Source organism: Herpailurus yagouaroundi, unplaced genomic scaffold (assembly GCF_014898765.1).
Source record: "Herpailurus yagouaroundi ecotype Mexico unplaced genomic scaffold, PumYag 77, whole genome shotgun sequence".
Taxonomy (NCBI): domain Eukaryota; kingdom Metazoa; phylum Chordata; class Mammalia; order Carnivora; family Felidae; genus Herpailurus; species Herpailurus yagouaroundi.
Window position 1 is genome coordinate 102,802,272 of NW_024412388.1, and position 14,546 is coordinate 102,816,817.

Consider the following 14,546-nt stretch of genomic DNA (forward strand, 5'->3'; position numbering starts at 1 on the left):
GGTATTTGCAGAGCAGGTGGGGACAGGAACGGGGTGGGGCTTGGCGTTAGTGTTTCCGCTAGAGTTTAGTCTTTGTGTAGGCTTCATGGTGGGAGAATTTCCTCCCGGGACAGTAGTAGCAGCGTTTTAGACTGGAAGAAAGCCCATAAATTGCCTTTCGGATCCTAGCCATCCAGAGGCATCTTTTAAGAAGTTTCTCTCGGAATGGGGCCTTCCCAATCCTGTTAGAGCGCAGTAAGTGGTCCTTTGAGACTTAATGTGGCCTCATTAATTCATTCCATCTACAAACGTTTGTTAAACCCTGCCATCTGGTAGGTACCGAAGGTGCAAAGACATCTGTCTTATGCGGCCTGATGGGTAGCAGGTAAATAAACGATGCACTGGTGTGTTATGAAGCAAACACTCAAGATTGCGGAAGAGGGGTAGTTGAGATTGTTGTGCCTGAGCCTGGTCCAGGGAAGGCTTCAGAAGGTGATACTGATAGAAGAAATTGTTTGTGTTTGGGTTAAATTTTGAGAATTAACACAGTGCTCCTGCTTCTGCTAATGCGCTCAAAAAGCTCCCAGATGGTAAAGAGCCTATCAGTGTAAATAGAACAGGAAGAGATTTGTCAGAGTTCCTTTATGTGTTTTCTTGTGTTTATCCATTGAACAAGTACTGACAATTACCACATTTCCATAGGGAGAGATACGAGATGAATAAGGATGCCTGTACTCTTAAAGCAGCTGAAATCTTAACAGGTTAAAACAAAATGTGTGAATTAGAACCATCCATTACAATCTCTTAATAGTGGTACAAAGTACTGGTGGAAATTCAAGCATAATTGGAGTAATGTAGAAATAAGCAGAGAAGGAATCGGAGGGATAAAAGCAAAAAAAAAAAAAAAATCCGAAGGAAATCAAGACTTATTCTTGTACAAATCAGTTGAAGTTTGCTTTTGTCTCTTAAATTTGAGGTGTGTGCAGTAGTTCCAAATGTGATGACTGTTCAATAGGTCAGGGGCTCAGGAGAGAGGTCCAAACTGCAAAACAGATAGTAGTTGAAAGTAAGGAAGTCTGAGACCACCAGGTAGTCTGTGGAATAGAAGCGGTCAGATGATGGAAATTAAAAGGACTAGTCAAAACATAATTAAAACCCCCAAAATGTGGTATTACTCAACCCCAGGAAAGACTTTGCCAGTGGAAGTGATGATTGATCATTATAAAGGTATATAGTAGTGGGTCATCTGGGTGGCTCAGTCAGTTAAAGTGTTCAGCTCTTGACTTCAGTACAGGTCATGATCTCGCCATTCGTGCGTTCGAGCTCCGCATTAGGCTTTTTGCTGTCAGCACAGAGTCCGCTTCAGATCCTCTCTCCCCCTCTCTCTTTGTCCCTTCCTCACTCTTTCTCTCTCTCTCTCTCTCTTAAAAATAAGTAAACATTTAAAAAAAGTAAACATGCATTTTAGAAATGTTTTGTACTTGTATATACAGCAAAGCATTAAAATACAGTTTTTTACAGATATGTTATTAATTAGATTAAATGACCCTAGGAATTAGTAAGATTGGACTTGTGACATCTTCAGCCCTCTGGATTGTGCGATAAAGCCTAGCAATAAAATGAGGGTTACAATAGAAAGCTGTCCAAGGCCTGTCCACTTTATCTCCTCAAGCAGTATTTTTAGTCTTTTATCTACAAAAACTCATGTGGCTGATAATATTTCCACGGGAGATATTTCCAAGGCATACTCCCACTGAAGAAGGTGTATGGGAACACAGTGTAACAGCTTCAATATCTGTATTTTTTTAATGTTAATTTATTTTGAGAGAGAGGGCACGCAAGCAAGGGGGGGGGGTCGTATCTGTATTTTTTAAACAAGTTATTTTCAAACTTAGAAGTAATTGCTTCCCACCACAGAGGTGACCGGTGACTCTTGAGTGTCACTCAGCCAGCCAGGTTGCCCTTGAGCAAGGACTGTGTTTTATGTTTCTTACATTTCCCCGTGCATCCAGTATGCTACCTTGCACAGAGAAGGCACATCTTTTATATCTAAATTTTATTTTGACCAAGTATGTAACTAATTGTCAGAGGTTGGTATGTTTTTAATAGCCAGGAGGGACAGCTGATAGCGGAAAAGACACTGGATTTATTTAAAGCAAGTTAGTTTCGTCTGTTGTACTTTTTTTACGTGGCGTTCTGAAATCTTTGGCGTTGGGAAAGGATCATGAAAAAGCTCACCATTGTCTAAGCCCACTGCCTTCTGCTCTCCTAAGAAGTGCAATACACTCAGCCTATTTTAATGAGTATTTTAAATGTTAATCCTGAGTCTTCAGGAAAAGGTATGTTATTCAGCATCCCGTTTAATGAACAATTGTGTAATATGCTTTTGAAATGTTTCTGTACAAAGTGATTAACATTTTAAAAGTTTTTTTTTTTTTTTCAACGTTTATTTATTTTTGGGACAGAGAGAGACAGAGCATGAACGGGGGAGGGGCAGAGAGAGAGGGAGACACAGAATCGGAAACAGGCTCCAGGCTCTGAGCCATCAGCCCAGAGCCTGACGCGGGGCTCGAACTCGCGGACCGCGAGATCGTGACCTGGCTGAAGTCGGACGCTTAACCAACCGACTGCGCCACCCAGGCGCCCCAACATTTTAAAAGTTTGTATACTGCAGGGTTAGTTTGGTTACCTGAGAAGTTCACTTCATGGAATATTTCATTGTCCAACAGTGTTGTTTAAATGAAGCATCGCCGTATTTATTGGCAGTGTTTCACACTGCTCTCATTTGGTAAGCCGAATAACTTTAATAAAATGAGATCTAAATGTTGTACTTAAAGCTTACCTCAAATATACTTAGAATTAAAAATTTGTATAGTCCTGTGCTTATGGCATACATTGTGTGTCTGCAGCTGTCCATGCATACTATTTTGGATACTTGTTTAAAATTTGATTTCTCATCAACACTTTTATAGTCCTGGTAATTTTGCTCTTTCCTTAACATTCCCTGCAAATCCCATCTTGCTTGAAACAATAGATTAAAACCAGACTGGCAGTTGGGGAACGCTTTCTATTGCAACCATGTGTGTCAGAAGAAAGGATTAGGTTTCCTTGTCCAAGAACATCAAGGGGAACCTCCACCTCTGCAGACACACCTTTATTCCTCAGTAATGGAGAGTTTATATCTAGTTAGATTTAAATGGGATAAGGAAAGAGTTTAAATCCAGTTTCAGCTCTAGTAGTATAATCAGCCCTCAAGTCTCAAAGTATCCAATTTTGTCTCTCTAATTTAATTCTAAGTGTCAGGTTGGTATTAGATGCTGATCACGGTAATGGAGAGTTGCCCTACACATTTATTCACTTAAAGAAGAATCTTGCAGACTGCAAAGACTAGATGGCATCTATGTTCAAAACTTACTTAAAGCACAATCCATTCACCTCTGGCTTTTCCTTTATATTAAATATGTTTTTCAAATATAGAGGAAGAGATTCCACAGTGGAGGTAAATCTTCCTCTTCCTAATTTGGGGTACAGCCATGCTATCTTAGGCTGGACTCATTCTGAGGATCTAAATCAAAGTGAGGCAGAGTCCGCCTTTGAATGAGATCACTTCATCAGAGTGTCATCAAAGTATGCGGGAAACCATAATAATGACGGGGAGATAATTTCTTCCCCTCCCCCCACCTTTGGCTTAATTATCTAGTTCTAGCCCTCATTTCATAGCGATGAAAGTCGTCCAAAGATATTAAGTACTTTGACAAAAATCACACAACCAATAAGGTGCAGGATAGACAAGTGCTCTACAGTAACAGACACCACTGTAAAGCTGAAGTAGCTGAGGCAGGACTGATGCAAGGGCAAGGTTTCATCTAACGGCACATATTTGTGTCATGCTTCCAAGTCAGAGCAACTCAACGGCTAATTTTTAAAGGGTTGATGCGCTCATCTCTCCTCCCCTAACATTAAAAGATGCTGTTTTTCCCTAGTAGCTTTTGGGGAAGTGTACATTATACCATCTTTGTATGAGGATCATAGTCAGAAGGCCCATCTGGTCTTTGGAAAAAGAGACTTAGAGGTTTAAAGGAGGCATTACTATCACTTTTCCCCCCAGAAGATGCCATCTAGCAAAATTAAGGGAGAGACTTAGTGATGTGAATAGCAAAACAGAATTTTTCTCAGAGCACCTTTTCCTTAAAATTAAGGGCCAAGGCCATAGCTTTTTCCAGATTCAACTTCTTAAGGACTTAGCTACTCCACAACAATGAAAACATTTGGGAGTGGGAGAAGGTGGGAGGGGTGGAGAGAGTGAAAGCTAGGAAGTGAATGATTTGCATGCCTCAGTCTTCAGACAAATGACTCCATTGCTTGTAGAGTCCTTAACGTGGGATCCCAGGAATAGGATATGGGGCTCGTGCAGACCTGGGGATTCCTGTTCATATTTAATAGTTTCTCTCTATACTTTTTTTGTAAATGGCTGTTTCTTTTTTTTTTTTTTTTAATGAAATTTATTGTCAGATTGGTTTCCATACAACACCCAGTGCTCATCCCAACAGGTACCCTCCTCAATGCCCATCACACACTTTCCCCTCCCTCCCACCCCCCATCAACCCTCAGTTTATTCTCAGTTTTTAAGAGTCTCTTATGGTTTGGCTCCCTCCCTCTCTCACTTTTTTCAAATGCTTTCTAAAGTATTTTGAAGATGTTTTCATTTCAGCCTAAATGGCTGTTTCAACATCAGAGTACAAGTCTTCAAAGAAGAGACTTGCCCCCTTGACTATGGATCCAGAATGGGGCAAATAGTTTTCTGGAAATGTAAAAGACAATTTTCAATATTCTCTATCTCCATTGTTCACCCTCAGTCTTAGGAGAAAATGTTCCGTGGAAGAAATGGAGCTTAGAAATTAGCAAATTAAAGTTTTAAAAGAGCATTTTACTTTGTTGTCTCCCTTTGCATGCCATAGCTGCTCCAAATGGTATGGCCCCGAAGACAAGATCTTTATGTTGTCTGCACACTTGTTCTGTTTTTATTTTTTTTTTTAATTAAAAAAAATTTTTTTTTATTTTTGAGACAGAGACAGAGCATGAGCAGGGGAGGGGCAGAGAGAGAGGGAGATACAGAATCCGAAGCAGGCTCCAGGCTCCAGGCTCCGAGCTGTCAGCACAGAGCCCGATGCGGTGCTCGAACTCACAGACTGAGATCATGACCCAAGCTGAAGTTGGACGTTCAACCGACTGAGCCACCTAGGCGCCCCTGTATTTTTAAATCACTCCCAGCTACTTCATAATGGGCTCCCCACTTTGGAATTTATGTTTTACAAAAAGAAGTAGGTCTGGACAAAGCTTCCTGGAGTGTCTTTCAGATAGGCTCCTTTCTATTTTGTCTATGTAATCAAACTCCATTGATCCCTTTGCATACTCTATCTCCGTGGTGTAATGCTAGGAGCTATTAAAGTGAGACACAATGCTTAGATTTTGATCTTTCTAAAAACAACGTGAAAAGATCTCTCTGAAACAAGGGACATGTTAACCTCACTGTCTCCGTCAAATCCCATCTTAACCAGTTAGAGTCTGTTGGACTTTTCTGAAACCCAGTGATAGTTGGAGTCAGCTGTGATTGTCTTCACTTTTTGTCTTTAATAAGTAGAACTGAGCATGATCTTGGAGAAATTCTGGATGCTAGCCCCATTACTGATCTCAGTGAACCGTTTAGCGTTCATGTGCCTCTTTTTTCATATCTATAAAATGAATAAAGGGCTAGGGCTACAAAGAAAATGAAAATGCTAATTCAAAAAGATATGCACCCCTATGTTTATTGCAACATTAATTACAATAGCCAAGATATGGAGGCAACCTAAGTGTCCCTTGATGGGTGAATGGATAAAGAAGATGTCACACACACACACACACACACACACACACACACACACACACACACACACACAGAGGAATATTATGCAGCCATAAAAAGGATGAGACCATGCCATCTGAGACAACATGGGTGGGTATTATGCTAAGTGAAATAAGTCAGACTGAGAAAAGACAAACATCATGTGATCTCCCCCATGTGGAATCTTAAAAAAACAAATGAATAAACACAAAGCAGAATCACACCTATAAATATAGAGTAAAACTGATGGTTACCAGAGGGGAAAAGGGTAGAAGGATGGGCAAAATGGGTGAAGGGGAGTGGGAGATACAGGCTTCCAGCTGTAGCATAAATAAATCAAGGAAATAAAAGGCACAGCATAGGGAATACAGTCAATGATATTATAATAATGTAGCATGGTAATAGATGGTAGCTACACTGGTGAGCATAGAGAAGTTAAGCATAGTGTAGAGAAGTTGAATCACTATGTTGTATACCTGAAACTAATATAACGTGTGTCAAGTGTGTTAACAAAAAATGGGGGGAGCTAGATGACATACATTGTAACTCTTGTGATTTTAGGAACTAGTTTCTGTTTTGTCCCAAATTAGATTCATTTAGAGGTACAGAAATAGGTATTACAGTCAGGATCCACATTTCAGAGCACATCCCCTGACCACGTGCCCATGGCAGATACTGACATACAGATATTGAGAATGGGCTGCAAAATTTTCCCAAGACAGCTCCAGGCAGCTACTCTCAACCAAATAAAATGGGCCCTATTCCTTCTGTCTTGGAAGGGTTAGGTTTGTGAAAGGCAGGGAATATGCAACTTTTCTCACCCAACTGTGAGCAGGAAATGGCTTTCCACATATCTTCCAAAGTGTAAGTAAGAAGAATATCTTAACCCATTTTCATTCACTCTAGCTACGTTAGGGCAACCCACTGGGTTCCCAACTGTATTGCTTTCGTTATTTGTCAGAAACACAGTCATTATTTTGTAATTGGCAATCAGTGACTTATGTAACACCTGCTAACCCAAGAGTTCTAGTAGAGGGTTATCAAGCAGGTGCTGTGATTTTAGGAGAGGAAGGTAGCCAGTGTCCACCCACAGCTAGGCAGGTGTGGGGAATGAGGTGTGGGGGGTGGGGCAGCCCTGCCTCTCTCTACACATCCTCTGATCTGATCTTTTGCTTCCTCCCATTTGCTGAACCTCAGGATGAAGTAACATGATTTATCTGGTCCATAAATGTCAGTTCTCCTCCCCACCCCCCACCACCACTTCCCATTTCCCAGAAGCACAGAACAGCTGCAAAATAGGAACAGTGGATCTTGAAAGTCCAAATGGAAATACTCAGTACAGAGCCACTATCCATTTACAAAGCTAGAAATATAACTCTGAAACAATGGTAAAAATCTAAAGTGTATTAGGTTAACTTTCTAACCAGGCATTGCATTTGAAGGCAAGACCATGTTTTCACCTCTGACATAGCAGGGTACTTGGGACATCAGAGGAGGGCTCAATAAATATTGGCAGATTGATTAAATGAGCAAATGAGCACATGTGAGGAGGAAGAGGGAGGTGTGCAGTGGGATATTTTAAAGATAGTGCAGGGAATTGGAGGGAAAAATTTTAAGCCTAAAATAAGCCCTGGAAGCATTTTTAAAATCTCTGATATATGCCCGCTTTCTTGTGGTTTGCTCTTTCCACTAAAAAGCAGAATGCATAAAATACTCTGATTAGTTGAGGGTTATTACTTAGGTTCCAACTAATGTTTTATATATAAATCTAAATTACTGCTTTTCCTCCATTCTGCTTCTCTTTCTGTTTGGTCAAATCCCTGTGGGAGGGAGCAACATTCCTGTGGCGGGTAAAATAATTTCTATGGAAATTATTCAAAGTGCAATTTCTGTAAACACTATTGTGAAGATATGATTTATTTCTGGATTCAGTTCTTGTGTTTGCATCATCTCCCTGTTTATCATCAAGCTCTCTGTTTGCCAGCATCTCTTCTTAAGGATCTGTCCATGCCAGTTTTGCATCTAAGAAGAGCAACTTCCATCAGCAGGCTTGAAGCACTGGGAAGCAAGAGAGAAGAGCTTGTGTTCCAGTAGGCAGTGGGTGTCCTGAGAAGAACACTGGGTTTTATACCCAGTTCTGACTCTGCCACAACTAGCGAAGTGGCGTTGGAAAGTAGCCTCTCAGCCTGCTTTTTACCTTGAAAAAATGGGAGTGGTTGAACCAGCTGATTCTCAAGGGTCCTTCCAGCCCTTAACTGTATAAGCTTATGATCATGCAGGGGTCTCATTTTTTAACCAAGGATCTCCTGGTACTTGGGCAGATAGGATGAAATATACTCCCATTTGGACAGACGATCCAGCTGGGACTCAATGATCCTTTACCTATTACACTGTTCATGTGTGGAAGACCCAGAAACTGTCTTGGGTAATCTGGTGTTGGAGGAATTGAGCCAAACTGTGACTAACTTGAAGAGCATACTGCCAGTGAGGAAATCACTAGATAGTAAATTCAAAGGAAAGGTGAAATGAAGAGTCTTTAATATCACATGCATCTCCGAGGTGGGGGCCAGTTTGGCAGCTAGTGCCTGGGCAGGGACCTTGGAGGTAGAGGAGATGGGAAACCAGCTACCGTAAAATTTGTTAGTCAAAGGTGCCGTTAACTTCGTTCACAGTATTTACTCACTCAGAAATCATTTACCGCATGCTAACTGCATGCCCATAAAACTAAAGGACTAAAAAGGCAATCTTCAACGTTTATTTTTTTCAACGTTTATTTATTTTTGGGACAGAGAGAGACAGAGCATGAACGGGGGAGGGTCAGAGAGAGAGGGAGACACAGAATCGGAAACAGGCTCCAGGCTCTGAGCCATCAGCCCAGAGCCCGACGCGGGGCTCGAACTCACGGACCGTGAGATCGTGACCTGGCCGAAGTCGGACGCTCAACCGACTGCGCCACCCAGGCGCCCCTAAAAAGGCAGTCTTGAGTCATCATAGTGATACCTCTTATAGTTATCACATCTATCACCTTCTTTTCCTGGCTGTAGTTTACTAGTTCCCACTCTGAAAACTTAGAGAAACTGGGAAACTGGCATTCTTTCCCGACTCCCACCTTCCCATCCTGCCTTCCTTCTTTTCTGTACTTACTGACCACCTACTATTAACCTGGGACTGTCTAAAGTACTGGGATCCACAGATGATAAAGGCTGGATCCCACCTTGGGGAAGCTGAGTACTGCAGGGAAGATTTCTTGTCAACTTGTTAAAATACATTAGGATAGGGGCACCTGGGTGGCTCAGTTGGTTAAGCGTCCGACTTCAGCTCAGGTCATGATCTCGCGGTCCGTGAGTTCGAGCCCTGCTTTGGGCTCTGGGCTGATGGCTCAGAGCCTGGAGCCTGCTTCTGATTCTGTGTCTCCCTCTCTCTCTGCCCCTCCCCCGTTCATGCTCTGTCTCTCCCTGTCTCAAAAATAAATAAACGTTAAAAAAAATTAAAAAAAAAAATACAGCAGGATAGGAGCCATTCTTGAGCGTGGACATGGTAATGTGAACTCAAGTTGCCCATTAAAAAAAATATTCGCAACTAGATAACTCAGTATGAGTCCACAGGGTCACTGGCAGAACAAGGATGCGCTTCTTAGGGCCTGTCTCCAGGTCAACACACACCGCTCCCACACCAGCCTTAGCTACGCTTGGCGATTACATCCTCACTGTCACTTATCACCTGCATGTTTGGGCACAGGAGTTCACTCAAAATAGGACTGTGGTTTCTCCTCAAAGAATAACATCCCTTCAGAACCTGTGTTATCCTTTTTATTCTAGAATTGCTTGGGAATCAAGGAGGGAAGGAAAAAGAAGGGGTCTCCAGCTCTGACCTTTATGATGATTGGAAGATCCCACTCCAATCCTGGTGCCACGCCTTTCATTACAATAACAAGGTCTCATTTCCTAGAGCACTCAGTTTAGCTCTCATAGATTCTTAGGCCTTTCCAGTTGTCTGACATTTAATACCATGAGGCAGTGGGGTGCGGTGGGGAGACATATAACATATAAACACCAGACTCTTGAGGGCTTGACATTCTGTTATTTACACATAAGCAAATACCTATGGGGGTCTATCACAACCCAGGCACCAGGCCAGGTGCTAAGTACACAAAACTGAATAAGATACTCTGTGCGCTTTTCCACATCACAATTTAATGCGGAAAGCTGCAAACAGCAAAATAATTCCAGGGAAACCATCTTTGTATCAAGAAGGCCTTTTGCTTTCCCTCGAATCACGCTTCAAGGGCAATGCTGGCTCTATTACTTGCTACTTGTACGACCCCGGACAGGCTTCCTAAGGGCCTGGGGCCCAGTTTCCTCATCCTGAGATGAGAGCAGGGGATAACAAGTTCCCCGAGTTCCCTTACAGCTCTGAGGAGAGGACTGAGCAGCTCTTGAAGGAGGTACTGGATGGGATTTTGAGTTGGAAAGAGGACCGGGGTGCCCTTAGGAGAGAGAACTGCATGAAGGAAGCATGGCCACAGACATGAATAAGGCATACCAAAAGGTGAAATTAAAGCAAATGAGGTATTAATACCTCTGCCTGCTTTCTCCCTTGAACCTTCCAGTCTACTCGTAATTAGCAGCCGGAGCAACACATTAAACTGTAGGTCAGATTACAGCCACCCTTCTGCTCAAAACCTCCAGTGGCTTTACATGTCATTTGGGAAAAATCCCAAGTCTTTACCAAGACCTATAAGGCCCAAATGATCTGCATTCTCCCAACCTCCCTTTCTGGCCTCTTTCCTCACTACCACCCCCCCTTACCTTGCTCGGCCTGGACACACCGGTCTCCTCACAAGTCCTCAACCCTTATTACCATCTAACATATTCTACTTAATTTATTTGCCCCTCCTCTACAACATAAGCATCATAGGAGCAGAGAATTTCATTTTATTCTGTACCTCTCAAGCCTAGAATGTGGATGGCTAGTAACGCACTTGTTGAATGAGTTTCCCCAGTTTACAGGTAAGGAAACTAAGATCCAAAGAAGGAAAGTGAGTGAGGTCCATCTGCCCCTTAGAGGGAGAGTGTGGACTGGTAACAAGGACCCCCTTGTAGACAGAAAGATGGGCTTCAGCTCTGCCTACATCCTACTGCCCAGAAATATGGCAGAAGGCACTGGGCAGATGAGATGACACTAAGAATCTTGACATGGGGAGATGATCCTTCTGATTATTGACTTAACTTCTGTGACATCCCTTCCTTTGGTCTCTTCAACTCGATTAGATTTACTTGTTTACTCCTTTATGAATTCACTTAACCAACATTCACTGTATATAGTGATATGGTCCCTTTTAGCAAAGGAAAAAGGATATGAAAGGGGAACATTTACATCTTTATGTCATTTTTTTAAAAAGCAGTGGGATTAAGTGTGTCTGTTATATTTTACTTTAATTTGAGGATTCCCAGTGTTTTTTTTTTTAATTTTAAAAATAGAAACAAATATTTTCTGAGCATTACTCTGAACCAGGCATTATGGCAGACACTAGAGATAAAAGCAAATTCCTGAACTCCACACACTTAGAGCTTAATAGGGGTGACAAGCAAACAGAGGGTTGCTCCACTGAAAACCAGTGCCACCAGAGAGGAGTGAGGGCTCTGGTGGAGGCCCAGAGTGGGTATCTGACCCTGCCTGGAAGATGGTATTAGTGAGGAGGGGACTGTGAGTAGAGAATCCCAAAACTAACATCTCAGTAGAGTGGTTTGATCATTACCAAGGTTTGGGCCCTTTGGGCTTGCCTGTCCCTGGCCACTGGTGTTTTGCTAAACAGAGCCAGTTGTTCTGTGGATGCCTTTCCCCCCAGGCCAGTGTCTGCCCCCGGTCCCTTCACTCACTGCATCCCACGCCTTGGTATGACACAGCATTTCAGACGTTTCCCAGGAATCTATTGGGAGCCAGTATCCTGCGCAGCTCACGAGGAGTCAAGGCCATGATGAGATAAGGGAGGGGCTAATGATGAACACGGACGAAGCCCAGGGGTAAATATGCAAGCTTTCCTCTGCTTTCCCCCAGAGAGGATGCTTGCACACTACTTCCTATAATTCAAACAGTATGTTTCTCCTTAACATCCCATGAAGATGCGGTGGCTATCTATTGTCAAGCCACACGAGACATGTTCTTCTCCCAAGATGGGGTTAGCACCCTTCCTGATGCTCCCATATTCCACAGGGTCTGTCATCCCCTGTCCCATCTCCTGTCTGTGTTCTCCATGGACGCCTCAGATCCTTCTAGAGCAGCAACTAGTCCTGCTTGAGGTTGCATGGGACATGCCCTGCACACAGAGTGTGCTTAATAAATCATTGCTTCATTGAATTGAATGGTATCATACAACGTAGGCACTACTTTGGGCAAAGTTTGACATATCTGAAGTCAAACTCTCGTTTCGGAAGGCTGGAAAATGGTTTTCAATTTTAATGGATTATTTCTAAGGAAAAAACAAAAAAATGTTCTGGCAGTTCTCAAATAAATACTGGCCAATGACATTTCAGCCTGATTTGACAGGCTGAGCAGGGATACAGGTTGAGTACATAACAAAAACCATACTTGAGTTGCCCTCATACTTGTGGTTGTGTATGAGGAAGAGCACAGGATATAGGAGGGAAAAATGCTTTGAAAACTCTAAAGTGGGCTGCAGATGTTAGTTTTGCTCTCACAGAACTGTAGTAGAGACTGCCCATGCGCTCAGTCCCTTGCAGACTGAAGCAGACATCAGTGTTTGGATGGGACTCGGATGGTAGGAGGAGTGGTTACTCGCACAGAGAATTCGGCTGTTCTGGGCTTAGCCAGGGCGCAGGTGGCTTTCCATTGCTGGAATTGGTAAGGGATGGTGAGGGAAGTACTTGGGCCTTGCTTTCACTCAATTGGTGATGCAGGTTGCCAGAAATCTTTGAACAATACCACTGTTTGGGCACCTATCTTAGGAAGTCAACTCTTGATTAATTTTTTAAATTCAAATCAAACAAGCGACGGTGACACATCCTGGTGCCATTTCATACCATTCCTGACTCCTCAAGTGGCTGACGCCAGTTGTCTTCTCTGGCAGGGATTGCTAGCCCTGGCTTTGCAACAGTCCAAGGAGCTGCAGTTCTCCAGGGGAATTGCAAAATACTTCTAAATATTCTGAAAATGAAATTAAATATTCATTTCATTTTAATTTACAGATGCCATACTTTTAGAAGATGTCAGTACTGTGGAATGAGATGGCCAACCATCATATGTATGCTGCAACTCAGAGATACAGCTGTGAATTCTCTGAATACGGTACTGATGGCCCTGTCGTCCAATGCATCCAGTGTCTGATTTTCATCTTGGCCAGCTGTGAGCGTTAACCAAGACTTTTCTCTCTGTGTGCCTGTAAAAATTTTGTAGGTCCAGGATGGTTGGATATTATTTCATAAAGTCTTAGTCTAGTGAGTTCTAATAATTCTTGATCTTTTCCAAAGAAATACTGCTCGAGTATTCCCCAATAGCAAAGTAACTAAGCATCCACCTTTTCCAACTGTAATGCAGTTTTGGTATGAGAAAAGTATGTCTGGTCTCCGGGATTTAGAAGGTAAACATGGAACAATTAGAATGCGAGTGCCATGGTTGGGGAGGCGGATGTTCTGCACATCTGCATCCAGAGTGCCTCACTTCAAATTTCTTGGCCTTTTCGCTTCAGTGTTTCTTGGTATGTTGCCTGGGAAGTTAGATATGTTATTATAACACAGTGAGGAATTATGTAAGATGAAGCCCAACTTGCTTTTCTTTTTCCTTCCAGTTCTACTATGCCTTAGACAAAACTCAACCATTCTCTTCCATGATGTAGAATGGCTACTGAAAAGGAAGAAGAAAAGAAAGCTTTCAGAGGACAGTGGTAAACAAATGCATTATGATTTACTTAACAGGGAACTGTAAGTTTTTTTATGTCCAAGAACATCGAACTTGCTTTTTAAAAATACTTTCTAAAAATTTTCTTTTCCTTTGTTTCTTTTTCCCCCCCCAGAAGAGCTATAGAGGTGAGTTGTGTATTTTTTCTTCTGCTCTTTTTTTTTAATTGAAATATAATTAACATACAGTGTTATGTTAGTTTCAGGTGTACAATATAATGATGCAACACTTCTATACATTTCTCAGTGCTTATCATGATACTCTTAATCCCCTTTACCTACTTCACCCACCCCCCTACCCACCTTCCCTATGGCAACCACCAGTTTGTTCTCTGTTTTCAAGAGTCTGTTTTTTGTCTGTCTCTTTTTTTTCTTTATTCCTTTGTTTTGTTTCTTAGATCCCATATATGTGTGAAATCATATGGTATTTTTCTTTCTCTGACTTATTTCACTTAGCATTATACCTTCTACATCTATCCATGTTATAGCAGATGGCAAGATTTCATTTTTTTTTATAGCTGAGTATATTCCATTATATTATATGTACACACTGCATCTTCTTTTTCCATTCATCTATGAATGGACACTTGGGTTGCTTCCATATCTGGGCTACTGTAAATAATGCTGCAGTAAACATAAGAGTGCACGTATCTTTTCGAGTTAGTGTTTTCATTTTCTTTGAGTAAATACCAGGTAGCAGAATTATTGGATCATATGGCATTTATATTTTTAATTTTTTGATGAACATCCATATTGTTTTCCACGGTAGC

The 14,546-nt window shown here is 42.0% G+C and overlaps 1 long non-coding RNA gene across 2 annotated transcripts; it reads left to right on the top strand.

Annotated features, from left to right (window-relative positions):
- The first annotated feature begins 25 nt into the window (after positions 1-25).
- On the top strand, positions 26-14,006 carry LOC121027794 (uncharacterized). Of its 2 annotated transcripts, none has more exons than XR_005788936.1 (3): positions 26-234; positions 13,069-13,225; positions 13,668-14,006. It is a non-coding gene; the product is annotated as an uncharacterized LOC121027794 (long non-coding RNA). The 2 variants fall into 2 exon arrangements; XR_005788937.1 differs by having other exon boundaries at positions 13,069-13,168; positions 13,668-14,003.
- The last annotated feature ends 540 nt before the right edge of the window (positions 14,007-14,546 follow it).